This window comes from Thunnus albacares, chromosome 21, assembly GCF_914725855.1.
Source record: "Thunnus albacares chromosome 21, fThuAlb1.1, whole genome shotgun sequence".
Classification (NCBI taxonomy): Eukaryota; Metazoa; Chordata; class Actinopteri; order Scombriformes; family Scombridae; genus Thunnus; species Thunnus albacares.
In genome coordinates, this window is record NC_058126.1 from 20,797,881 (window position 1) to 20,824,860 (window position 26,980).

The 26,980-nt window shown below is 38.1% G+C and overlaps 1 protein-coding gene and 1 long non-coding RNA gene across 4 annotated transcripts in view; one reads left to right on the forward strand and one right to left on the reverse strand.

The window, feature by feature from the left end:
- The window catches only part of adarb2 (adenosine deaminase RNA specific B2 (inactive)), a 377,105-nt gene that overhangs the window by 207,681 nt on the left and 142,444 nt on the right, over positions 1-26,980 (reverse strand). Inside the window, exon 2 of one of the 2 annotated variants that reach the window (XM_044339070.1) lies at positions 19,990-20,078. The exons of the other annotated variant lie outside the window; for it this stretch is intronic. The gene's annotated coding sequence lies outside the window, so the exon portion shown is untranslated. The remainder of the gene's footprint in view (positions 1-19,989; positions 20,079-26,980) is intronic. 2 annotated transcript variants of the gene reach the window in all.
- Positions 841-7,941, forward strand: LOC122972205. 2 transcript variants are annotated; one of them, XR_006399684.1, is made up of 4 exons: positions 841-889; positions 3,180-3,322; positions 6,290-6,385; positions 6,559-7,941. It is a non-coding gene; the product is annotated as an uncharacterized LOC122972205 (long non-coding RNA). The 2 variants fall into 2 exon arrangements; XR_006399683.1 differs by lacking the exon at positions 841-889 and adding an exon at positions 2,126-2,246.

Genomic DNA, 26,980 nt, shown 5'->3' on the forward strand with positions numbered 1-26,980 from the left:
TTGTGCTTCCTCGTCTGCAACCTCACCCTCCCGAGACCCTCACTTTAGAGGATTAAAGGCGCTCTAATATGATTCATGAGATACATCTAACTCATTCTCTGCTGGTTAGAGAACAACATTACACTCCCAAGAGGGTAAAAGAGGGAGACATGGAAAAAAAAGATTATCTAATGGAGTTTTTGTTTCTGTGTTGTTAAATGGCTGCCCTGCCTGGCGCTGTCTAAATGAGGACTGTCGTTTAGTCCCTGGTGGGGTTATCTTTTTCCTCTCTACCCACGCGCATCGCCCAGGCTCTGTTGGCTGCTACCCACTTGGGAGAACAGGCTAGATGATCTGCTGCTGCGTAGCTCCCAGCAAATCTAACACAAACCAAAGAACCTTTCAAAGTTAAACAAATCACCCTTGGGCGTTGTGTCCTTCCACATTTGGCTCCAACTCTCAAAGCACAGTAATGTTTGTAGACTGCATAAACAGCTGGGCGGCACTGACAGTGAGAAACAATATTGGACAATAAGCTGGTCTTATTCATCTGCAGCAAAATCTGAAGAGGGGGCGAGAGAGTGTTGAAGTTATTTCTCAATGCTGAAATGTCTTCTCTCTTCTTATTCATGGATGCTGTCCCAAAGACTGACATTAAAAGGTTTTTATATATCATTTTCACATTACAAAGTCCTTACAATATTATAAATTTTGTTCTTCTTCGTCCAAACAGGGACATGTGGGTAGAGGGTGTCACATTCTGTGCAGATTGTAAAGCAGTTTGTTATTGTGATTTGGGGCTATATAAATAAAACTGACTTGAATGATCGTCCAAAAGCTTCTGTTTCTTGGCCAATAGGACTTTGATGCAGCAATGTCTCCATGTTCCCAGATCTCTGAAATGACTTTGGTGAGTATAATGTAGTCATAACTGATAGAAATGATGGTGTAAGATATGAAAATAAGACCCAAATTGCAATCATTTGGCTTTAAATGCGGGACTGTCTATACTTGGAGTGAGACAAGCAGGGCAGCGACAGGCTTTATGGGCAGTGCTACAGATACAGGCTACAAATTATCTTGACTATTGTTTATGGAATAAACAAGGACATATAGAGGTACCTATATACACATACAAGTCATCAAGGGCACGGATAAAAAATTAACAATAGCGTATATGTCCCAAAAGCTGAAAAAGCTGTTGGGGAACATCACAGCTTTAAAATCCAGAAAGTCTTCCTCAGAAAAGATTCCATTAGCTTGTGAGAAAGGCTGCAGATGAAATATCATACAAACATCCTGGTCATCAGCAGAGGCCATCTGCCTCTTCATTGTGTATCTCCAAATGTGTCACTGGTGGGCTTTCATTGTTTGCCAGCATTAGGTAGGTGGAACTGAGTCAACTGCACCAAGCTAACAAAGTGCGTTGGCAACAAATAACAAAGCACTCCCTGGACTTTTAACATTCAAGGAGCAGAAATGCTTGCTAATAATATTTTATACTTACAAAGAATAATTAAAACTTAACTGAGTGGCTACAACTCAAAGTATTACTGAATATTGCTTCCACACATTGTAGAAAAAATGAAATAATGAAATAATACAATGTTCTGTCAATAGACTTTTACTTTCCCCCTGCAAACCAGAGCCATAATTATAGTTAAATAGAAAACAGGGCCATTTAGTATATCCACTGTCCAGAAATTACAAGATCAATAATGCCTTCACTTTAGACTTGAGTAACTGCAACAAAGCTTAGATTTTATGTGGCATTACATCATATGTCATAGTGAATCAGTGAAATTGCTAGGTCCATGCACTGTATAGATTAAATGGTCATTATGTTGTATGAGGATACTTATGTCTCCATAGCACTATAGTTAGCTCTCAGATCACAGTGATTTCAGACAGAAATTGCTCATGATTTAACTACTGGTCAGGCTCTTAAACGCTATTATCTGACAGCTACTTTCAGCCTGGAAAACAGTACAGCTTATGACAGGTGAGAAGAGGGGGGATATGCTATCTTTATCATATTCTGACATGTTTCACTGGGAAAAACACTACATGAGGCTAATGCTTGTCATATAAAGAGACTTGATAGGTCAGTTCATGAATTGTTTGTCCACACTGCATAAAGAGCGTCTCATGCTGAAGAGGAACAGCACACATATGAATAAGGAAGACTGTAAATCTGTCAAAACCCTTCACACAGTCAACACCTGGGCTGAAAATCAATTAGATTGCACAGATTGCTGGAAATAATGGTGAGTAAAGTAAAAAGCGCTGTCCAGAGTGCTGGCCATGGAGTGCCATATGTGCTTTTGGGTTGGAATCCTGCTGCTGTACAGACTAATGGCCAATTCATTTGTCATTTGTTACACATTTACCTCCGTCTATAAACTGTACTGAGCATGTTCTGGATCCTGCTTGCTGGTGTAACCATCAGCTCTATCAGTCCTGCTTCTCCTGTTATCTAAATTTGAGCTAATAAATAATTTTGCGATATTAATTCTTGCAACAATTCTGCTGTGTTTGCATTAGTGGGGTGATCCACAGTAACAATAAAAATGCTTGCAATGTATCCTTAAGTTAACAAAACACAGTGGCTGAAACCCAGCGATGGTGAAGAAGAACAAATGTCAAAGATCTGACAAAAATGCAATGCTTGCACTGTAAAAAGTTGTGCAGTCTGCTGTATGGAACCAGATTCAAAGACGATGATGACTATCACAAGCACCTAAAACTGCAAATTAGTAGAACCACCTGAAACAAACAAAAAGGTCAGGAAATCTTCAGCAGAAGATCCCTGTTGCTTACCTCTCAAATGTCCACAACTGGAGCCTTAAAAAGATTATGGAGGATATAACTTGTAACCTACAGTAAGTTAATTTATTAGCTGAAGATATGGCTCTGGTCACTACAGCAAATGGTTTAATGCTTTGCTGGACAAATGCTACTCGATCCCTTCCTGCAACTGTTCATGTTGTGTTAATGTTATGTGCTCTAACGTTACATGTGAAAAATGCATCATTTTGAGGCCACAGCAGATTTATGGTAAAGCTGAACTATGGAATCATACATGAGCCCGACAGTCTGTTTTTATCAGTAATGATGTTTAAGCTCTTACAGTGTTTAGGTAGGAAAAAGAGACCAAACTCTCCTCTCTCTTTTTCTCTCCCTCCCTCTCTTTCTCTCAGTGTAAGAATGATTGATCTCTCCATCGGTGATAAGAAGCTCTTCTCCATCATGCGCCTGCTGCCACCTCCGTCCCACTTTCCCTGAGCTATCATAGCAGGCCTGTCTGAGAGGCCCGTGATAACGACAGGCCTGGGACACAAAGGTAAATCAATCTCAGCAAGGGAAGTGAGGGGAGGGCTACGGGTGTGTGTGTGTGTGTGTGTGTGTGTGTGTGTGTGGACATCTGTGTATTTATTTTTTTCAACAGCTGTCAGGGAAATGTTTCCAATAACACATGTCTGCACAAACATTTACATGTGATATCAGATATTATTCCTACAGTAGATACTAAGCCCAAATGTCTTTATGCTTAATTGAATGTAAAATACTATACTATAAATATTCTTCAGCATTAAATGGGTGATGAGTACTACTGTAGTAGAAGCTGCATCAACATTAGTTGCTAATCATTCACACACATTCACACACTGATGGCACAGCCATCGAACCACTGATCTTCTGATTAGTGGATGACTCGCTCTACCCCCTGAGCCACAGCTGCACCTATTTCTCTTTTTTACTTCTCAAATTATAGACATCTGTTTATTAACTGAAAATTTGGTGCAGGTTGTTGAAAATGTGGTGATTAGAAGTGCAAAAGGAAAAAAGAGCAGTCCAATATTTAAACACTGTATCCAACAATTCCTTCTTTGCCAGTGCACTAGCCAATGAAGAACCACATCAGCACTTCACTGGTAACAAGTCCATTTATTAAGGCGTCCTTTACCGTGGTTTGTCTCACTCATTGAGTTATGAGTTAGTTGGCCATCTGCAGGTGACTTTTTAATGTTTCAAGCTGACTCAAGAACCTTGAGTCAATTAAAAAGGAGAACCTTGTAAAGAGGTCCTTAATATTCTTACAACCCTATAACTGCTTACTTGGACAAGCAAAATAGAGGTTAGATTTATGATCTGTAACTTCAAACAGTATGTTTCACTTATGTTGCATTACAAAAAAAAAGGCTTTTAGGATACTAACCAATATGTTTGGCAACCATAACACTATCTTGAATAACACATTTAAACTGGGGTTGCTGGACTGTAAACTTCCCAAATCCAATAAAGAGTAGGGTAAAGCTGCTAACGTTAGCCTACACTTTGATAGCATCCAGGAGCAGCTCTCATACAGTTGGGAAATACTACATAGTGGATGCACTAGTTGTGAATGGGGCTTTTTTTAACAAAACCTGTAACCCCACAAAATAATGTAGTTTGAAATGCTCCTTGGCCTTGGGAGTGACTCTGGGTTAGATTACTATGGAGACAATAAACTAGTTAGCTGAACATTTTAATCTTTATAGCTTATGTTAGAGCAACATGCTGTTTAATCCATCCCTACTTGTGCTTTTGGTTTTGGAAAGTTAATGAAAAAGACGTGACCCTACAGACCCTACAGAAGTTTAAAATGTGCACTAACTTTAAACATGCATAGAAATCCAAAGTTTGACAGGCTTGCTGTGCCTCATTATAGTTGCAAAGCTACAACTGAACCATCACTTGTCAGGGGAGGGTTTTAGCGAGCAGTCAATTCACCATATACAATTCAGAAACTGCAACATTTTGTCGAGTTATTATTTTTTAATAGGCTTTTACATGTGGCCAGCTCTTTAATGGACCTCTGATATGACGCCAAGACTTGAGTAGTGAAACAGCTGCAAAGCTTTTATTTTTGGCTAAATACTAGTGTGTTTATTGCACCTTTGTGTTTTGCTAATGTTCGGTGAGGTCAGAGGACAGCCATCAACTGCACAATTTAAAACATAATGACTTAAAGTCATTCCTAATTATGTGAAGATCAAAATTAACCACGCACACTGTAATGACTTTACTGTGACTTTATTAGGAGCGAACAACACGTTTCGCTTGTAGCTTCTTCAGGTTCACTCAGCAAAATTACATGAGTACTCACAGGTGTGAAATACAACTTGGTTTCACAACTAATTATCACAGTGTTCATTTTTTCAAAGTGTTTCAAAGATGAGCATTGATGCAACAAAGCATGGTTAATGCTATACAGAGTTACAAGAATTACACCATTTTACATGATTTTAACATAATTAAAAAAAAAAAAAAAAAAACTCCCGTGAACAACTTATTGAATAGGATGAGTTAAATTTCCTTAAAAGAATAGACTATCAGTCCTACAGCTGTCCCTCCACACCACTAAATGGGAAGGGTGAGTGTCAAGGGACCTAGTGGCTCATCTCTCCCTAAGGGTCCAAATTACCTGTAGAGAGAGATATAACTTAATATTTTCATGTCACAGAAAAGAATTCAAATCCTGTGTTTCATTAAGTCCATAAGACTACAATTGAACCTTATGGACTTAATGAAACACAGGATTTGAGTTCTTTTCTTTTCTGTGTGCAGTGGTTAATTTTGATCTTCACCTGAAGATGTTCCTGCGACCGACCAGCACCTGATTGAAAATACTGGCTGTGCATGAGGAGTTCTGTTCACTCCTGATTATGTTTTCGTCAGAGAACAGGAAAAAGAGACGCTAATAGCAACAATCAACAATCTGACACTAATGCAAAGCCTGGGTTCGTGTTTGATGGATAAAAAGTAAAGCTGTTCCTGAGGCAAAATGGTTCAACACTGCTGGTTTTATTTTATTTCTAACTGACCATAAATCCAGGAAAAGGGGGACTATATCTGTTATAACTTCCCAATGATTGTATACCACTGACTGTGACTTTGCTTACATGTGCGTAGCCATATGTGTAAGGATGTTTGAGAATAAAGGTGACTGTCAGTTCACTATTTGTTTTAGATTTAATAAACACACTTGTTTATCTGAGCCACATGAGAAAAATCTATGCAGCAAATGTCTCTACCCGCTGATTATTCTGCAGTCAAATAAGGATTCTTGGAAAAGGTTGTTTCGCTAAGTGGATCTATTCAAGCTTCCACATTGCAGCTATTTTGGAGTGACATTTCCACTCTTTTCTAATCTCTGTGGTTTATCATCATTTGCTTAGAAATGCCTTAAAGAGACATTTCAGTCAGATAAATTTGGAACATAAATGTCTCAAAAATGACATCTGGGCATGTGGTTGAATTTTTATAGTGCTCCATTACCACCACCATACTGAATGGCGTCATCTGCTGTTGCAATATGTTTTGAAAGAATAAGAAGCCTACGAACACAAACATCACCAATGTTGTAAGTTAAACGCTGGATAGATGTATCCTTAATTGTTATCTAACAAGTTTACATTGTCTAAATGCACAATACTATCTCATATATCTATTAATATGCAACTAATTTGCCGATATGTTTTGGAGAAAACGTTATGGCTGCCTGAATCCCACAATGTTTTTTTTTTTCCAATCCAGAAGGTGCAACATCCTTAAATGGCTCATTCAGAGGAGATCAGTATTCAAAGCTCAGAACTTTGACACTGGAGACCAGAGTTCATGTATCCTTCATATTGTGTTTTGCACCAAAACACGTGGGTAAGGTTCCAGGAAGAGGATGTGTTTAGTTAAACATCGAAAAAGTCAATGAGTCCTGTTTCGTTTCGTTTTCAAAGCTTCAGAGGATGTTTAAATCACATGCTTTATGTACATCATGACTTATGTGCTATTTCTGTTTTCATTGCATTTTGTTGCAATTTGCTTTTGTCCATACAGCAACACTTCAGCCAAGGGTCAAAACTTTTTTTTCCAAAAATTTTCCACTCATGTTTTTTTATGTAAAAGAAAAGAAAAGAGGTGGATGGAATCACACCTATTGACAGTGAACATTCTGCAGATACGGTCAGGATGAACATTTTATGCTGTCAGTGTAAATTCCTCCATATCATGTTCAAAAATGTAGTCTTTATATTTCCCACAAATCCTTTTCTTTAATGCATATGCATGTATATTAGCTTAATTTTAGAAGAAAGGATCAGAATACAAAAACAGTGTTAAATTAGCTCAGGTCTCAATGCACATCAGATGTTTAGATGTTGTCAGTGTACCTACATGCATAACTTTAACTTTCTATACTTTGTAAATAAACATTGATGTTTAGAGATCTAGTGGGGTAAGAGGTGAACTTCTTTATTGCACAGAAGCGAACCTGCTGAGATGGTCAAGTTGTACATTTCATGACACTCTCAGTCCTTTACAGCTATCATTTCCCAGATGATGAGGACCTCTAATATGGCTGCTGGATGTCCTGCAACAACTATTTTATCCTTAAAATTATCCTCCTTTTACATCATTTGCATCAGATTGATACTTGCAACAATGCATAGACTAAATTCAATATGTGGGGAAAAAATAGACTAAACTTAGATTCACGCTCCACTACATCCCCAGTGCAGCCTACTCTATTTCTGCATATACAATACATGGAACTTAAGAGTGTTATTGTATGTGTATTTGTCAGTTGTGTGTGTGTGTGTGTGTGTGTGTGTGTAACCCAGGTGCTGTCAGAGTGAGTCTTGCCCCTGACAGAGACGGGTCACCATGAAGCCTGTAATTCATGTGCAGTGATGTGATCTCTGAGAGACAGGGGGGAGATGAGTAATTAGACCCTGTCCTCATGCTTGATTACAGTCTTGTTTCGACATAAACCATATCTACCCAGGGAGGCTACATTACCATTTCCCTAGCGCCGCCTGGTTATGTTAGCAAAGCACTCGAAGCTGCAGTTCTTTTTTTTCCCCTCCCTGCACTCTTTTGACAGCTAAAATACTCTAAAGATATTTCATGTGTGCACCTATTCACTCTTCACATGTTCCTTCTCATCATCTACTTATAAACACAGTGCTCATCTGATTACAGTAGGGGCTGATCGCTGTTTGCAAAGATCCGACAGGGCAGCCTCTGTACTTGTCCGTGGTGGGATGTAGACTGCTGTGATAATGACTGCTATATATTCCATTGGTAGAAAGTGCAGTCTGCATTTGATTGACAATAACTCCAGATCAGGTGAGCAGAAATGTGATAACATTTTAATATTCCCACTGTCACACCAATCCTTATTCACTATAAAGCACATGCCTTCTCCATTTGTCTTGCAAGAGTCCTCTGTTCTGTCAGATCAGTATACAGAAAAAGAGTCCCCTGGTTGAATGGTGCTGTCTGGTATTCCAGGATTTAACCAAGTTTCGGTGAAACAAAGGACATTACAGTTCCTGATATCTCGTTAGAAACTGATGCGGGCACAGAGGACGTCCAGTTTATTATTCAATGCCTGCACATTGGCTAGCAAGATGCTTGACAATGAAAAGATACTGTGCGTACACCATTTTCCCCAATGAAGAACCAGTTGGATTTGAAGGTTTTACTGTGATTTTAAAATCGCTACATCCAGGGAGTAAATCATGCTTTTCCTGAGATTCCAGGGATTTATTACCATAAAAGAATTATGAAAGAAGTAAAATTAATCATTAATTTACATTTATTGTAAATTTCTGATGGTATTCTTTCATATTTGTTTGAATATATATATTTTTTTAGATGGACAACAATTCTTACATCTTAAATACACTATCTTTGAGGGGGAAACTAAATCCCAACCAAGCAGAATTGTTAAATTCTGTTCTTTTCAGCATATCCTCTAAACACTTTTACATTGAAGGGGTTATACAGGAACGTCTGACCATCTTTACAGGGTTGATCTGAAATTATAACTGCTTGAAGTGATAAAGATGGAAAAACCACTGCATGTAGCCATTCTGGAGTGTTGTTCCAGAGATTTGAGGAATGGGATCATTGTTTTTGGACACAGGACAATCCTCTACACTTGAGGCTCCACCTGTTGAATCACGCTGTACAACTGACACTAAAGCTCTGATTTGGGAATGAGGGTCTGCATATGAGATTAAGCCACTTACATTTGTGGATCTTGGTACTCTGCTTTGTTTACGGAATAAAAAATATTATAAATGATTATATCAAAGTAGGTGGACCATTTCATGGAAGCGTCAATGAGGTTTGGAGAAGTCTCTTTCAGAAAGAAGTGTTCTTTCAGTACATATGATAGTCTCCAGTATACTAAATACACAAATGCACACAGACACACAGTCAGACGGGATTTTTTTTCAGGGAAACAGGACCAGATTTTGTTTAGAATTCCACAATGTAAATATTGACTCCTAGTACCAGTCAGAAGTCAGCTAGCTGCCATGGCTGACGTTGAATTGCATGAAAGCCGACACCAACAACGACCAGCTACAATTCAGAGCCTTTCTAATGTTGTACTGGAGGGTTAGATGAAGTGTGACACAGACAGAAGTCTACCTGTTCTGTAAAACTTTCTTTGTGGAAAAGGTCACTTTTATTTACAACATATTTGTATGAAATAACACTTGAGGTGGTGAGAAAGTCAGTTTAGTTTGTTGAGAATGAGAAAGAATGAAGAGGAAGGGATGGATGGATGCAGGTAATAATTAAAGATGGCTGTTAGGTGGGAGTGGGAGTGCCTTTCTGGATGAATAGTGAATAAACTAATCCAGAGACGGTTTCATTGATCCAGCATCACATGTCCCTTGTTTATGTGCCAAAATACCAAATCAATCATTTTTCATGATGACCAGCAGAGCCACATGAGACATACAATAATTGTGACATGTATCTTAGTGATCAGGGTAGATCAAATAAGCTGTACAAAATCATATATATTTATTTATATCTCTCACAAGACCTTTGACATGCATTTGGCTGCCTGCTGGGCAATAGAGTTTAAATTTGTGGACTATGAGTATATGATTAGTATTCATTATTATCAATCAAATCAAATACGTTCATTTATTCTAGTATTTCCCACTAAACTCAGCTCTAACTGCCTCCCGGTCTTGGATAAATGAGTCTTTGCTGTCCTGCAAAGTCAATTTGATGTCAAACACTTGAAAACAAGATAGAAAAAAAATCAATATTTGATTATAAAATGTATATTTCTTATCTATGTTGTGACTATCAGAACGGAATCTTGTTATCTTCAAAAGCTCGACCTTGACAAGGTTATATAGGATTTACTGATGGTCGCTGCAAGCTGTACTGTTTGAGAGGTACCATTTTGATGCGGGGAATATATGAGAGGACGAAACTGAAAGCAAACTCTTCTTCAAACTTCTTTAACAACTGAAGAGCCCTACAGAACAGTTTGTTACACAACAGCTACTCAGCAGCCAGGCAGAGAGGGTCTGAGAAAACTCTTTGCATATTCAGTAGAGTACAAAAAGAAACATGAGTAGATATATGGTTGTTTTCAGATGCAGTCAAGGAAGAAAGAAATCTGTTGACAAGTCACTGGACTCTTCAGTGTTGACATTTAAACAGTCTCTCAAGAGAGCCAACTGAGATCTATGAAGAGAAATACTGTATGTAAAGCCGGGATCAGACTACAGGAGTTTTAACATCCTAACCAATTTTGAAATCAGGTTGCACATGAGAAACTTCACAGATGTTCTTCTCTCTAATTTCAAACATGCACACACTACAAGATTTGAAAATAATGACGCATCACACACTACAGGATATTATTAAGATTATCATGCCAGAGGAAGCAATGCACCATCTCACATGATCGCTCGTGATCTCATGGGGAAGCAGATGTAAACAAAATGGAGACTGACATGGTGCAACTACTTGCTTTAGTAATGCTTTGCTGTGAGAAAAAACAAAAGCAGAAGACTAAACAAGTCTGGATTTGGGGAGATGCCGTCAACACGGGATGTCTGTTCTTCAATGAGAACTGCAGATGAGTTAGTTTTAATAGACCTATCTGTCATTAGTAGTATGCTAGCTAACCTTAGCCTCAAGGGCTAGAATGTTTACTTTGCTTGGCAACACCGTCTCCTCCTAACACTTCCATCTCCTCGTAGATTTGTCTCTCTCATTGGCTATTGTCGTCCTGCTAGGAAAGTAGTCACGTAATCATCCAGATTTTAACTCATAAATATCAATCATGTTTGAAATTATCGGTATGGCCCCCGTTGAGTATGCAAGCAGTTCTGGAGGTTTAAGATTGGATCTGTAAACCCCTCACATTACCAGATGATCTGGGCCGAACATTGGTACCAACCAAGATCCCAGACCAGATGGTATTTGGTCATAAACAAAATTATTAAAAGAATGGCAACTTTCAGCTTTTTTTTTTCCACAAAAGAGCCTAGCGACAAATCTAGCTACTTTTTGGACAGACGTTAAAGATGAATTCGGTTGATTTCAACCTGGTGTATTTCCCATTAAATATATGGCCATTGTGGTTCAATGGGTCATGCTAACTTTGCACTAGCCAGCTTCATTATAGAAATTCAGGTAAACAAGGACTTGCGCAAAACAACATATCGGGGCAAACTGCGCGAGCCTCCTACAGTTCTCCACACAAAAAGTGATTTTTACATGAAACATTTCAAATTCTTGTCTCTGAATCAGACTAAAAATAAGTGGAGAAATTAGCCACCTGGAACAAACACTGTGGCTACACAAGGATCAGTGAAAGTCAGTTATCCTTTAATTCCTCTACCTTGTGCTCTCGAGTGGCAGTGGCTCTTTCCAATACTTTGATATATGACCTGCAAAACTAATGACAATCCCACCAGCCTACTTTGCTTTTCGTGCTAATTAGCAAATGTTAGCATGCTATCATGTCAAACTGGTGAACATTATACGTACTTATTAGCATTATTAGCATACTGATGCTAATATTTAGCTCAAAGCAACACTGTACCTCACACAATACAGCCTCACAGAGCTGCTAGCACGGTGTAGACCCTTAGTCTTGTTTGTTTCTGTCATGACTGTTGCTTCAACTGAGTCTCGGGGAAATACAAATAGGAATGTTAAGAACAGGAATAGGAAGTTGAAAATGGAGGAATGTTTACGACCTTTCATAACAGCACCTGTTTGGGTAACGTCTACTGGAGGACATATCTTGCAGAGACACTCTTGAAAGAGAAAAATTTACAGGGAAACTGACAGATTTTCGGGTTCATACTCAGAGTAACAAACTCGACGTGGATGCAGAATTCAATCAGTCTGGTTTCCACAAAGTCAACCTTCAGGCCACACTTTTGCCTCTTCATGACAAATGATTAAGTTGTATGTGCAGACTCTGGTGTAGGGTAGATTTTTACTGGACTGACTCTCATTGTTTTTCAGTAGAAGCCCTCCCATCCCTCCTCCCACCACAACAATGTAACTCCTGTGATATCAGGTCTGAGCTGTCGTATCAGTATTCCTCACCTCCAAAAATTAAGAATGCAATTACAGTGGCACAAAAGAGGAGGCGATGGCTCGTTCTCCTCTGCGCAGCTTTATGATAATTAAGTGACAGGAGGTCAAAGGCAGTATGTGTAAAAGTAATCATTGAGTCACACTTTATGAATTTTAAATGACCAGATAAAAGGTGAGGTTTGGGGAGTGTTAATGCTGAGGGGAGAAGAAAAAAAATCCTCCTCCTCTCATATGGCATAGAGGAAATCTAGCAGAGGGATTTCAAACATTTTGCCATTTTCAGGGGGACGTCTGTTTGCCAAAGATACCGAGAAGTTCACGACCAGGTCGGAGCATCGGTATGAGGCTGGTATTCATGTTGAAAGAGCCTTGTGATGCCATTTCCATCCATGACGAGTACTGGCGGGGAAAAAAAAAAAAAAAAAAGCGATGAGCCACCTGCTTTCCTGATTTGCAACACAAGCCAACTCAGTCTGCCCACAATTTAGACTGCTGTCTTTGTTCGTAAATTATGTCTCAAATTGGTACCCGAGAAAAAAATAGTTGCAATTGCTGTTGGTGTAATATGTCTGGATTGATTAAGTCGAATCAAATTATTTGCTTAAACCCAAAATGGTAAAATAATGTGAAAATATTTGAGCCTGTAATGCAGTTCATTAGTTATTAATTTCATCTCACTTAATCACAGTGTATTACACTGTCCTGGAGGGAACACGTCTACGGTGGAGAGGTATCATTATGTTAGGAAAGTAATTGAGCCTTAAATATACATATTTAGATATATTTGTACTTTATGTATTTTGAAATATATGGATATACATATAGGAATACAAAATTTGAATGTATTTAATAATGTTGAGCCACATTCAGCACTTAATGCAGATAAAAAAGCTCAAATTTGCCTTTTATCTGGCCTACCCAGTACACTCTTTTGTGCAACTGTTTTTCAGAAGTGGCATGAAAATCCATTCAATTCCATGACAGCTAAAACTGCAGGTTTGGAGACTTCAAAGAGGTATCAAAAATCACTGTCAGGCATATGCAAAACAATAATTTCAGTGCTGTATGAACACATGTATTACTTGACCACAAACATATACACAAAAAAAAACTGTCCAACATGTTACGTGTTCAGGCTTCCCTGAAAGCCAGGATGGATGTTGGCCTGTTGTTTTGAGTCAGCTGTATGAAAACCCTGCAGGGACTGAAGATCCTGTTTGTTTCACTGCAGTACATAGTAATTTCCTAAAAAAGGTGGGCAAGGTAGTTTTTTAACAATCTTTACTCAAACAGAAGGAAATAGTGTATTTGGTGAAAACTATTTTCAGTCACACATTTGCTGCTCTAGTGAGTATTTATGACAGCAGGATGGTGTTTGTGGGATTGAGTCAGCGTCCATGTAATCATAATGAAGGAACGGTGATGTGTTTTAATAGTTTTTAGATGACACTGGAGCTCTATAGCACAGAGGAATAACATATACGACGCTTTAGGTGTAGAAAAATACATTATCACAAAATATACTATGACAAAACTTATCGCTTAACCTTAGTTTATTTGCCACAATAACAATCTTCCCTAACATTAATCATAGTTTGTAGAAAGAAATCATTTTGAAACTGTTGGCATTAAACATTAAAGATTTTCTCATTTAATGTAATCAACATGTCAACACTCAGTGTGGCGACAGGCTTATGTGTTTGCATATTGACTGTGGAAACAAGAAATCCAATCTCATCTGCTCATTGGAGACTGATACTAACATCTGGTTACACAGAGCAAGGCCCAAACAACATCACAGTACATTGTATGTTCTTATATATTCTTATATAATTTATACATTCATATTCTTGTTTATATATTCTTGTTATATAATGTCTGACAATTATGATATCTCTGGAATTGTTTTTCTATTCCCTCATACTGCACATACACACAATTATATAATAACATTGTTGGAGTTGGTGAACACAAACAAGCTTTTTCATAATTAAAACATAATTAGATGAGAAAATAAAGATATTGTTAAAACTGGAGTAAAACAATTCCTGTAAAGCACCGTTTTCTTAAAAAATGCATCGCTGGCAACAACTTCTGGCTATCTGCCTACAACTACTTATAACCTTTGCATGTTTAATGTCTACCTTGGGTTGCTTTGCATTGCCACCAGCAATTTTAGTATGCAAGCAGGAAAAAAGAGAGAAGTCCGACTAATTTGTTACTCTGCTTAGATTTACATTCCCCAGCCCTGGGAACAGTCGCTCGCCTGCTCCGGCCCATTTGTTCAGCACTTAATAAATTGCATAGCAGGTTCAGAGAGGTGATATGATTGATCACTAGATATGGTGCTCCCTAGCAGCAATATTTGTCTGAGGACGCAGGGAGAATTAGCAATAACTATGTATTTGGGAATTTGACTTTCACAGATGGCATAACTAGGGCGATGAAAGTGTTTTTATTAAATGCAATGAGGCTGTGTTTGTTGTGTTTTAGTGAAATAGTTTTAGACCAAGGAGAAGCAGAGCACAGAGGAAGTAACGCTCACTCATCAAATACACTCAACTGAATGAGCTTTGTTGTCAATAACATTATCATACTCATATTGTCCTGTGTTTCTTTATGAAATAGATTCCAATTTAGGCCTTGCTCACTGACTGTTTAATGTCCAGCTCAGTTTAGTAGTAATTCCATAATAAATGAATTTCACCTTAGTCATTCAAATGAAGGGCTCAGTAATCAGGGTAATTGCAGATAATAACCCCGGCCTACACTGTAGGGCCTCCGGTTTTCAGCCAGCCTCTCCCTACATACCCTGTTCCCACTGCTGCTGCCATTAACAGCGACAGGCTCTGAGGCATATCCCACTGTTCAGCATGATTAAGACAACCTCTGACTCTTAACACGGCTCCCTGTTGTCTGTGCCAGGAATTTTAACAGCAGCAGTTTACAAGTTACTGAGTAATGTTTTTGTTGTTTTTTTCCCCCCCAAAAGTAGTAATAGATATTTTAAATATCATAAAGTGTTTGTCAATATTTCATCATGTCTTTTAGTAAGACTTTTTTAAAAAATTATATTTCTATCAAGTGATCTGTTACAGAGATATAAACGTTTTTTTTTTTTTTACATTTTTAACTTCTGAACACAGATTAACCACAATCAAAAGTAAATACATTTGAAATAATAATAAATAAATGAAATGAAATAAAATAAAATAGAAATTTACCATAAATAAGAAAAATGTGCTTATATTGAGAGTGGGCTGTAACACTAATTGTGCATGATGGGCGTGATACAAAAGAAACTGAGAGTCATTACCTATTCCTAATGTGGTCCCTTTTAGTGAGACATTTGAATTGATAATCCAAATAGTCACGTCAGAGGTTGTCGTTTGTCATTTTGATTGGCTGCCGAGCTTCAAGAAGGCTGGTCTTATCTAAAGTGATCTAAAGTGAGTGAGGTCAGGGCTTTCCTGCAAAAGAGAGGCTGCCTCTCAGTTAAACTTCCCTGATTAAATAAAGGTTAAAAATCAACAACAACAAACAAACCAATAACCCCTGATCGATTAATCAATTAGTCAATTAATAATAAATTAATCATAGAAAATTTTTGTGATAATCAAGTAACTGTTCTAGTCATTTTTCAAGCAAAAGTGCCAAAAAATGTTTAGTTCCAGCTGATCATATGTGACAATTATCAGGTTTTCTTTGTCTTATATGACAATGAATTAATATCTTCAGGTTTTGGACTGTTAGTCAGACAAAACAAGAAGAATTGAAGATATTCTAGATTAATCAATGAATTGATTAATCGATTAAAATAATTGACAGATTAATCAATAACAAAAATAACAGTTAGTTGCAGCCCTAGTCTTATCTAATACGAGTGTGTCAGAAGCCATATGCCAGGTGCAGGAGTAGAGGAAGAGAGTGCTGCTGAGACTGCGATAGACAACAGATGATAACCCCATCATCCCTGAAGTATTTGGGTTTCGCTTTTATTAACCTAAACGACCTCAAACTAACGTTGAGCTCACTGCACAGTTGGCAACACAAGATGATCGCCAACCCAGAAAAAATGTCCAACTATTTCTTTAAGCACCTGTGTTAGAACCTGCCAGCGCTGGCACACAGCCCTCTCTCGGTTTTCACACCGGTTGAGAATATCGTCTCCACAATCAGCTGTCTGCTCTCGCCATTTAAGACATCAACCCAGCGGATGATATTTGTCCTGCGTCTTAATGTTCAGATCCCTGCCTCTTAATTGATGTTATTCTGCAGACAGGAATATTGATGGCACAGCTCAGCCAGATTGGCAGCTGCATGAATCGTTATTAGCCAGGCGGTTGGACACCCCAGTGGGCCGGGAGAATGTTCAATAGGCTGCCTCTGATACAGCGTTATGCTGCTGAGCCCCGGGGGAGGTGATCACGCCTCAGACAAGAGATAATTAACCATCTGAGGCTGGCAGCCCACAGGCCAGCAGCCAGGTGAAGAGGTGAGAGGGATAAAACCACAGGACAACACAGAGAGGAAAGCAACCCTCTGGTGTACTAATACCATACGAGGCAGTTGGTGGACGTCAGACCAGAAGAGAGACCCTCTGTATGGGCATCAGACAGGATAATATGGGATGAAACTTTAATGAGGCCTGGGGGAAACTGGGGCATTGCAACAGCAAGTAGTGATAGTAGACTAAACGTATACGGTCACGATTTCAACAGAAAATTGTAAAAACATACAGCAAAGGAAAGTAGGATTTATTAAATCACAGTTATATACTGTAACTATCATGAAACAGCTCAATGAATGAAGGTTATGATGTTAAAAGTGTGAGAAAAACAGGTACATGATACATCTGGAACAATATAGCTGCAATACAAGAGATACAGCTAAATTAGTGAGTTTATTGATGGACAGAAAATTCAAATTTAATAAGCGATGAATAATTTGATGTTATTTATCGTTTAAAGATGCACAGCTTCTTCTCCATCTCATATTATTATCAGCTATTTTTAATCAGCTCAATTTCATCAGTTTTGTAAAATGTTAATTAAAGTATGCAACTGGAAAACAACAGCTTGGGCTCTGAAAATCTGCCATGAGCATTTGTTCTTATTTTTATACTAAACAATTATGGATTAATCAAAGTAAAATATCTAGACAATAATCAAAATAGAAAATGATAATCAAGTGAAACTCTAATAAGAGGAATTGATCTAATAATCAGTGATGGATACATTTACTCAAGTACTGTGCTTAAGTACAAATTTAAGGTACATGTACCTACATGAGTATTTCCATTTTATGCTACTTCAGGCTACTACTTCAAAGGGACATTTTTCACTGCACTACATGTATATTACAGCAATGGTTACTAGTTACTTTACAGATTAAAACATATGGTGAATTTATCAAATATGATGCATTGTTTTAGATTACACCACCAACAGTAAAATGCTTTTTACACATGAATCTACCAGTTATAATCCAATATATAATAGTATAATAACATTTAGCAATTTTACATTACAAGTAACATTTTCAATGCAGGCCCTTTACTTGTAATGGAGTATTGTCAGTTTGTTATCGCTACGTTTACTCAAGTAAAGAATCTGAATACTTCTTCCACCACTGCAAATATTATAGATGAAAATGAGACATGAAGAAAAATGATGTGTACTCAAAGCAGATATGTATGTTAAAAAATATGCACATATTGATAGTCACAGATCTATCATACAGAAATTCAGGAAGTCTCTAGGTCTGTTGATTATAAAAATCCTAATCTGGCTAATTGATGCTTGTGTAACACTAGGGTACACAAAAATTATTTCATTTTAATTTGTATATTTGATGTGGAACAGTGAGAAACTGAAAAAAAGAAAAATGCAAAACAAAAGCTTGCAAAACCTCCTCATACCACAGAGTGAACTGCCTCAAACTGTTTATTCTTTAAATTAATGTGTGCAACATAACTCATATAACAGCACTCTTTTTCCAATATTCCATCTACTAGCACAAAGTAAAGGCTAACAACTTCCCAGGATCCAGATGACAGGTAATTATTAACCTGCTGTACTCTGTGCTGATGAACCAGAAATGAAAAATCTAATCTTTTCCTCATCTGTACCTGTTCACTTTCAACATTCTGGTCAAGTAGCTGACTGCAGCATCTGCGTAAAGATGAAAGACCTAAAAGCACATTGCTTAGCTCAGGTCACATACTGTACTGCCGTCGATTAACATAAACACTCGGTGTGTATAGCTCGAGGACTCAATTTGTCCCATTTTTACCGGAGATTGTCAAAACCTTGCTAATCCCGACTTTACATAACGGCTCCTTTTAATCGCATTTGTCAGGGGAGAGAGACGATGATCATCAGACCAACTCCCCACAAGAGCTGTCACATTTTTTCACAACTTCTGCCAATTTCAGCCCTTTCAAAACAAGTCTAGGAACAGCTTTTGCGGAGTGTAATCCATATAGCTGCTGATCACATGTGCTCACACACACACACACACACAGCTGAGGGTAATAAACCCCACACACCTTCTCCCTCTGCCTCCAGGCTGGCAGTGGAAGGTAAATTGAACAGCGGCTCGGCTGAAGCAGCGTGATGGAGCGGACTGTTGTTGTGGACATAGGATTAAACACCATGTTCATTTTGTGCTCAACACAGATATTGACTTTCTGTTGTCCTACAGTCAGTTCATCCCCTCTCACACTGCTGACATGGCGTCTCACAGCTTTAAGCATCACAGTGACACTAATGTGGCTGCAAGGCACCGCAGCTTCTCTGCAACCTTTCAAAGTGCGTCCAGTCTAATTACTTAATTCACCAGTCGCTCCCATTCATATTCATTAGACACTTTATTGTGGTTAAAAGGCTCCTTGATGACAACAAGAATGCCATCTTCCTCTGCTTTGTGTCTTCTATTGCCGACATTTAATCAGTAAATGGAAATGTCTTTCATTCTAATACTCGTCCATCTTAGGTGAAAAAACATGAGCTTGTAGGGCAATGGGTCCTAGAGGGCAATACATGTTTCTATTTTTGAGGGATGATAATGGTTTATAATATGTGTCTGATATATACAACTGTAGTGCTAAAAGAGTAAATTAATGGACTACACTTTCAATAATCATTTCTTTGTAATTTCTCAGGCAAAAATGTCAAATCCTCGCTGGTTCCAGCTTCTCCAATGTGAGGATTTCCTGATTTCTCTATTTTATATAATTGTAAATTGAATATCTTTGGGTTTTGAACTGTTTTTCTAACAAAACAAGCAATTTAAAGATGTCAATCAAAGCTCTGGCAACTTGTGAATGAGCATTTCTAACCGTTTTTAAAAATATTTTACAGACAAATTAATTAATTACATTAATCCAAAGCATTTTCAACAGATTCAATAACAAGATTAGAGCTGAAACAGTAATTCACTTATTTAATAAGTTAATGGACAGAAATTTAATCAGGAACTACTTTGATAAACTAAGACCCCTTACATCATACTCTATAGCCAGAACCAGGAACACAATTTCAGGCCAACCTGACTGCTTTTGAGTGACACATCACTATCACATCATCTCACCTGTCATCATTCAGCTACCTGCTGGTCGCTGCAGTTAGCAAGGTTGCTGTCGCATGAAGGAGTTCCAGTTGATACGAAGCAGAAAAAACCTAGCAGTTACAAAAACAAAATAGTTGACAGTTAAAATGTGTTTAAGCATGAGTGTACTGAAGAATATGTGTTCATTTGTTCAATTTTGCACAAAGCTATTCCCAGAAAACAAAGAACCACAAAACTGAACCAGTTGAAGTCATCATATCAAGGCTCCAGCAGAATAATTATAAAATCAATTACATTTTCAACAATGAATACAGTGAAGAACTCATTAATGAACATTTACACTCGTGTCTCCACCTGGACATCACACCTTTTTATGCCCAAGTTGAAGGACTTGGTTACACAACAAAGATGTCTCACAATAATAGAAATGCTGTTCATGTACAGAGTTCTGGAGTTTTTGTACTTAAATATCATCATGTAATGCAGCCTTACTGGACCTTTGATGAGGTGGAAATTTGGTAAGCGGACCTTTCAACTTGTATTTGAGTACCCCTGCCTTACATTTATCTTGTAACCACTTGGGGGGTCCTGACCCTGAGGCTGCAAACCACTGCTTTAGACCATGCAGGATTCTGTGGGGCCAGCATAGTGTGACAAACAGAGGTGGAAATAAAAGGGCTATAAAATAAAGCATGTTTGATAATGATCATTGAGATATGTAAAAATTTTAAGCTTAAGAGTTTATACATTAGGCCAGTGGTTTGATACTATTTCTCTGCTTTGTCTTTGCTCAAACCTTTAGAAGCCTGAGCGTCATGTTTGCATGTCCTCACTGCAGAGAGCAGCAGCGTTTCAGGCCGGAGCGAGCAACACCTGCTACTTGGCCCTTTCCAGCTCTGGCCACTGAGGGACTTGATTAATCATACCATGACAGCCCCTCCACCAAGATACCAAATTTAATTATGAAAGCGATAAATAACCTTTTCTAGGACTGTATAGATCATCTGCTGCTCAGGATCCACAACTGGTAAATTATCTTCCCGCGGGGAGCATCCCATCTTTGGGAGTGGGGTGATAGATTACCGACACAAGGCTTCTAAGCCTGAAATATTTATTTACACCCATAGTAAAATGATCTCATTATTAATGCTCTGCATCTTCACACGGAATTATGATCATTGCGACTTTACTAATTTAAAAAGAAAGGTATAAACAAGAAACTGAGTACTTGATGGTGTTTTGCTAAACTTTTGAAAAGCAGTAAACATATTTGTTTATATGTAATAAGATTATGTCGCTCTGAGAAGATGCATTTACTTGCTGTTGTAGCTATAAACAAACTGTCATCTGATTTATATGAACAATTTCATATTCAGTTTACCATCTGTGGTTTCAGAAATGATGATGCAGTGCACTGCTTGTGTTTTATCACCCACACACACACGCCAGCTACTCTATTACTATTACATACATTCAAATCATTGATGGGACTTAGTAATTTACTTAACTTTTCTTAACAGATTGTTTGTTTTAAAAGCCTTTTCATTGTTTTTCTACACTTCAGGCCTCTTTTTCTTTTACCCCTTTTCTGCCTCTTTCTGTGTTCTCAAGTTATTCAAGGATGACAGTGGCTGTTTGTGGTGTGCATATACAGATCGTTGCTGGCAGCCTGAAGGTTATAAACAGCAATAGAAGCAGAGTGAATTTACTCTGGATACTTCAGAGTGTCAAGATATATCAGCGAGGATCACAAGTGAAGGGAGGGCAGGGAGGGGAAGGAGGAAGAAAAAAATCAAATAAATTCAGAGGCAGGCTGGCAGACATTATGTCCATTTGTCACCTGGCGCAGCGCGGAGAATAAAAGGCCTGTACGAATGGAGTCTATTATGGGAAGAGAGAGTCGCTAAGCTGCTTGCCACTGTTGATTTCTTGCAGCAGTCGATAAATTGAGCAAGGCCTAAGCAGGCCGTGTATGTTCCGTTAAACAGTGAGCACCGCTTGGCGCGCCGCACTTTTCACCAACGCTCCAGCGGTTTCTCATGATTGCTGTTCTCCGTATTGATTTGCTGTATTCATGTGCTCACCATGCAGAAAATGCAAAGGAGACAAATGCTGTCTTTTTGGGAGACATAAGGATCCTAATAATACCTCTGGTGCCACAGTCCTGCACATTAAACCAACATTAGCACTGAGGGCTGTAGTGGACATCGGAGTCTTGTTCCACAGACATTTATAGATCTACACGGAGCTATGGAGGCCTGATATTGACATAGTATTATACTTATCTGCTTAATTTCAATGCTTGATCTTAAGACCGTCAACTCATTTCACATTATGTAAATGCAGCTTGATTACACAATCATTGCACTTGGATTAAGTGCTAAAACACAATCTAAAGATATAATGACAGATTCATGAGTAAGTAGTTGTATGTCAATGTTAGAACAAACTTCATGATCTGACTTCTGAGCAGAGCATTTGCTGTGAACAAGTGACACAAATCTGTATCCTCCAAAGCTGCTTTGTTACCATTTAACAAGACTAAGGGGGATATTTATTATGCCTGTTGCAATTAACATCAGGGATGCAAACTTTTGCATCACTGCAATTTTTAGAGGGGTTTTTACTAATAGTATTAATGTACAGTAAATGAGTGCAGACACAGTTCATTTGATTTGCATAAAGAACCACACAGTGAGTACTGATGCTGGGCTGTTTTTATGCGAATGTCTGGAAGGGAATGAAGCACAAACAAAAGTGTTTTCTGCTGCTGAACTTGGAAAACTGGTTGAAGAGAAGAAGACACTTTTGGAGCTGCTGCCTTAATTATATCACACTGGACTGGAGCTGCTGTGAAACATTAAAAGTCAGGTAAAATAGGCTTGAGAGAAGAAGGAAACAGAAAGGTAAATCCATGTGAAAAATAAGACTGTTGCATTCCTGCTCTTTTGTCTTGTGTTTTTGTGTCGCTGAGCAGAAAGCTCTGCTTTGTGATGCGTCTTTTAAACTGAGCCTCTCTCTTTTTCTCACTCCTGTAGTCTTTCTCTCCCTCTGTGAGTCTGTGTGTGTGTGTGTGTGTGCTCTAAAACAGTGCCGCAGATTTTACAACTGCTTTTCCCTGATGGCAAATTGTAGATCCAGTGTTCTCTGTCGCAGTGGTCAGCCAATTGTGATAAATCAGGTGCAGTAATTTGTATGAATTTTCATTTCCTCCTCCCATAATAAAGCACCACTAAACAGGAATGCCTAAAAATACATATTACATGAGACTAAACATGCCATGTTCAGTGGTGTCATTTTTCTTTCATTTTACCGGTGCAAAAACATATCGCCTAAAAAAGGGCCACAAATCCTTAGTAAATATCCCTGTAAGTGTCTACAGTCATGGTATAGTGACTCTGTGAGGGTGTACTTGAGCTAAATGCTCATGTTTGCCTGCTAACATGCTCACAATCATAATGCTAGTATGCTGATGTTTAGCAGGTATAATACATTTGCTATTTAGCACTAGACACAAAGTAGGCTGATGGGATTGTCATTAGTTTTGCAGATATTTGGTCATAAACCAAACTAAATGAAATTTTGATCATGATGGTACTACATGAAAAGACAGAATATCAGTTTATCCTCTGGTGACTATGAATGTGTGAACCAAATTTCAGAGCTGGTCATCCAATAGCTGAACTGGGTTGAACAGTCGAGATTTCAGTGAAGCACTAAAAAGTCAACCTATTAGTGGCGCTAGAGGAAAAGTCAGAGGATCACCAAAGTCATTAGAATGTATCCTCTAGGGATCTTGAATATCTGTTATAAAATTTCATGGCAATCCATTGAATAGTTATTGAGATAATTCACTCTACACCACAAATGTCAGCCTCATGTTGGCGCTAGAGGAAAAGTCGAGGGGATCACCAAAGTCAGTAGGATTCATCATCTGGAAACCATGCACGTCTGAACAAAGTTGCATAGCAATCCTTCCAATGTTGTCAAGATATTTCAGTCTGGACCAAAGTGGTGGACAGATGGACATAGTCATCCCTATAGAGCCACGCAGCTAGAACGGCTAAATGCTGAGTTTCCGCATGAAAAGATCATTGTTGACATTTGAAATTGTAGTATGACCACAAAAAAACAATCTTAACTCTCCGCCACATTTTAACTTGACAAGTTATCCACAATAGTCCTTTAAACAACCTCCTGACCTGTTACACTGCTCCAGTATCAACTCCAAGAAACCTCTAATCTGAATTATTATTCATTTGATCTTAGTATTTCCATGTGTTGAATGACTTCACAGTGCTTTAGCAAAGACTTTTTATATGTTCTGTAGAAAAGAACTTGAAAATTGCATCTTTTTGTTTCTGCGGTCAGACTTTTTTTTCCTAACAGCGACCACATACTGTATGCAGCTCTGTGGAGAATTTCTATAAAAGAGGTTTGTCAATGACTGAAACCTCCTATTGCTGATTGAATTCCTAACACATTTAATTACAACCAGACTCTTTTACCTCCAAATGTAAAGATTTCTTACATTATTTAATTTGACAACAAGGGTTATTCATTATTACCTTGTGAATGATTTATATGACCTATAACGTTGAGTTTTCGGCATTATTTACAGTAGTAGCTTTTTTGTAGTCTCACTAACATCCATGTAATGCTGGCCTTTACAGCACTGTTCCTTTGTTTAAATGCTAAAAAAGGAGCCCTACTTAGCATGCAATACAATTGATATGAGGAACTGAAGCAACAACATCCCTTCATCAAAAGCCTTCCCGTAAAGGACAAAATGCTAATGAGCTGACTGATTAATTGATTAGTCAATTGACAGAAAATTAATCTGCAGTTAAAACGCTGACTTTGTTTGCCTCTGTCTCGTGATATAAAATGAATATCTTTGTATTTTGGACTATAGCTCAATTTGATGGCACTTTAAACTCGGCAAAATTATAATGGGTATTTTTCAATTTTTCACATTTCATAGACAAATGTTTGATCAATGAATCAAAAAACATACACACTGAAACACCTATAATATACAGTCATGATGTGAGGAAGATATGGGCAAGTAGTCTGCTTTGTGGACATTTCTAAGTGTTCTTCATTACTATGTTCATCAATCTTCTTTTTATTTTAAAATGGGGCAGTTTTCATTTTTTATTTAAAGTGGATTGAAAATGATGAGACACGGATGAAAATAGGCTGATTGGACAAAGCACTGGCTGATCATCATCCAGTCCTACTGTCATTCTCCATCAAATTTAAACGAGAGGATTTGAAGGATCCAAAGTTCTCATTACATTATTGTAAAATTAGCTTTCTTTGTCAGATTTCTACTGGATGACGTTTGACTTTTAGTCAGATGCCTACTTTAACTTAAAACTTAATGTAAATACCCTACGACTGATGTGTGGCTTGTGTATCTATTTCTGTGTGTTAAATAAATCTACTCTGGCCTGGTTTAGTCACACAAAGGTAGTTTATTAAGAGTAGAGCATTACTTTTCCAGGTGTGAAAACTGAATTTGCCTGTGGAGCGCGCAGCATACTTCCTCTCATTACTGCTGCAGCCTTACATCACAGCGATAGAACTGTGCCATAAGTGGCACAACAACATTTTTCCTGCACAGGTTCCATCAAGTGTCCTGTCCCCTAATTACCAAACTGTGATCTTCCCTCCATCTTCCTCCCTCCCACTAGACTGCGTGTCTCTCCCTCATTATTCACCCTCAATTATGCGAAGAGTTTGTCCTGCACTGCTTAATTACTTCATCCAGGAAGATGATAAGTTAATTTTGTGATTAACCCTCTGACACATGGGCAGACATGAATATCACGAGGCGATTATCATTTTAGTTTGTGTCCCTGCAGACTTGCTCTTTGACATCAGGACAGTTATTTGGAACGGGTGAATGAATGTCAAAGATTACACGCTGCCAAATATAAACCTGGCAATTTTAAAAAGCAAAAGCATGTTGTGATGTTTATTCATAAGTCATTTAAGCCAGATAAGTAGTTGGACTCAACAATAAACAGCAATCCATTAAAATCTGAATTCCTTTCTGTGGAAGAGAAATAAATTCTCCTCAGGGCCTTGGTGCCATTGTCATGTAAAGAAGATGGCAGGAAACAAGTTGCAGGTACGGTTTAATTAGTGCTCTGGCTCGCTGTTGGCTTCCCATCATTTCTCTCTCCCTCTCTCTCCACTGTACCATCTCCTCTGATTACTGGCATTACAGCAAATTTGCAGTTGATAATCAGCCTCAGATTCCTGCTAAATTTCTCATTACGCTGCTGGAGATGTCACTTGGGCTTTGAGTTTGCATTAATAGGGTTTAATCTGCAAGTGTTTGTGTGTGTGTGTGTAATGTGTGTGTGTGTGTGCGCGTGTCTGGGTGCGCATCCATGCTAACACGATGCCTCGTACACATCACACTTGTCAGGTACAATCTTGTACGGATTCCCAGGAGGCCACTTGTTTAACAATTACCCTTCATACTTCATTATTTCATATTGGTGCAGAATGATTACATTCAACCATTAGAGCAGGGAGTCTGACAGTCTGAGCAATAAGAAAAGTGTTCATTAAAGACACCAACCAAACTCTGTAAAATAACCCCACTGCCACACAGCGTTGCCTGTATTCTGACACTAAACTATGGAAGCAAATAATAGCCATAAAAATTTGAATCTCATTAGTAACTGAATATGTAATTATGAAATGTGTTCATCACTGAATACTTAATGTTGAAATTTAAATACCACTGCAGTTATAGCACATGAAATATTTCACTTTGAGAACTCTCTGTCTGACTTTAAGTGCTCTCAATTCCCCTCTTCAAACAATTCAAAAGTCCATTTTAAGTTGTGCAATTTCAAAAACTATTTCTAATATATTTTTAGGGTTTACAAAATGAGATGGACAATTCAAGTGTCCAATATTCAAACTACTTAAATTCAAGCACTAAAATTGAAGATATTTCACTTGAACATCTGGGATACCAAGTATTAAC